Source organism: Triticum aestivum, unplaced genomic scaffold, assembly GCF_018294505.1.
Source record: "Triticum aestivum cultivar Chinese Spring unplaced genomic scaffold, IWGSC CS RefSeq v2.1 scaffold219332, whole genome shotgun sequence".
Taxonomy (NCBI): Eukaryota; Viridiplantae; Streptophyta; class Magnoliopsida; order Poales; family Poaceae; genus Triticum; species Triticum aestivum.
Window position 1 is genome coordinate 1 of NW_025255726.1, and position 1,880 is coordinate 1,880.

The 1,880-nt window shown below is 39.8% G+C and overlaps 1 pseudogene; it reads left to right on the forward strand.

The window, feature by feature from the left end:
• Window positions 1–185: 185 nt before the first annotated feature.
• LOC123177563 (homeobox-leucine zipper protein HDG7-like) lies at window positions 186–1,555 on the forward strand (annotated as a pseudogene).
• The last annotated feature ends 325 nt before the right edge of the window (window positions 1,556–1,880 follow it).

Below are 1,880 nucleotides of genomic sequence, written 5' to 3' on the forward strand. Positions count from 1 at the left end.
AAGTGAAGTACCATCCGACTAATCTGGGCACAGAAACCTAAATGTAGTTGGAGATGTAGTGTTTTGTATGACGTTTCCTTCTATGTGGTTTCATAACTTCTACATGTTTTTTATAATATTAGTTTACTGTTGCCTTTAACTCTATATAGGGGAATAAACATTTTGTTTCATGACAACAGATCACTATGGACGGGGAGTGGCCGCAATACAACAGTGTTGTGTACAATGATCTTGACCCGTTCATGACAAGTGAACATAGCCACCTATTGCAGCACGACCATGGTGATGAGACATATGGTCTACTTGGAGCCACTGCCAACGTGGGAATGATTGATAATACCAACGTTGTTGCTGGAAACCAAGGAAACAACAACGTAGAAACCTACAGTGAGCAGAGGATGGAGACAAGGCGTACCAACTATCACCGTCTCCGCAGAGAACAGATCCAACAACTTGAAGCGTACTATAATTACTCAATCATTGTTTCTTACCTATCGAAGATGATGTTTACTAATGCATTTTCATTAACGTCATCTGTAGTGTCTTCCGGGAAATCCCTTATCCTGATGAGAAACTCCGGAAGAGCCTTAGTGAGAGGCTTGGCATGAGTGCCTAACAGGTCAAGTTCTGGTTCCAAAACCATCGCAGCAACAGTAAGGTAAATACTATTCTTCTCCATGCTGCATAACATGAGATGTCACCACATGGGTCAGCTAAGACATGCAACTATGCAGATTTTTGCGGTTAAATAGTATAAACTCCAATGAACAAAGTAGCATTATTTGTCACCTGAACTCAAAATGCCATGGGTGAGGCTTTTTGGCGCTCTCGCTCAATGGAGAGAGAATTTTAAAAATAATAGAAAATCCAGTTTTTTAGATTCAAAAATATCTGAAGATAAGTTCATAAGTAAGTATATAGATGTGTGTAAAACCTAATTTTGAAATACGTTTTGATGTGAGTTGTACAAAAAATCATGTATGTTAATAGTGAAGAGTACATGTGCTAGGCATACATTGTTTTGCTATTTTTGCGTAACCATCTTAAAAATTTATTTCACCACGTAACTTTACTCAGAACTAGTATTCATCGATAGGTATGTGCATATTATTGTCATGATTTTTTTTGAATTCAAATAATATGATTTTTGAAATTTTAAAATTGAGACTACATGAAGCTCGAGCTCCAATAGCAAATCCTACAATGTACTACGATGTTACCTTCGTGAACATGGGGTCATACTCTTATAATAACCGCTGAAATGATGCATTCATGAAATTAATAAATACAGGGCAAGACGCAAAGGCGGGAGACCACCACTCTTCAGTTGGAGAACCAGATGCTAAAATCTGACAGGGAAGCCATCATGTCGGCTATGGAAAATAGCACTTGCCTCAAATGCAGAGGGGCGGTGGTTCAAACTCAGGACACCTCAGAGCGCCATAGCTTGTTCAAGGAGAATATGAAGCTCAAGGAGGAACTTAGGCTTGCCGCCACCCATCTTAAAGAGGGTCTCCAACAAAATGGAATGTGGCCCTGATTGACCCGCAACTAACCACACTGTCTTTGGTCGTTTCCAACGTTATCCTGTCGCATGAACGCTAGTTTTGCTTGATTCCTAGGCATGCAAATAATGCATCATGTTGTGTGTGTATGTGCACGACTTGGATGCTTGTTTATTTATTTTGTAGGCTGTCATGGTTGCTTCGTGGGATGGCATGAGATCTAGCAATCATGGAAACAATGTATGGGTTGTGGAGTGAGTGGTTTTCGGATGGCATTGCCGTGAAGCTCAGTCCAATGCCCATCTTTTTATCTTCGAGTTTGTATCCAAACAGATCAAGTAGAGTCAAAATAATTAAAAAGGAGAAGAAGAAGAA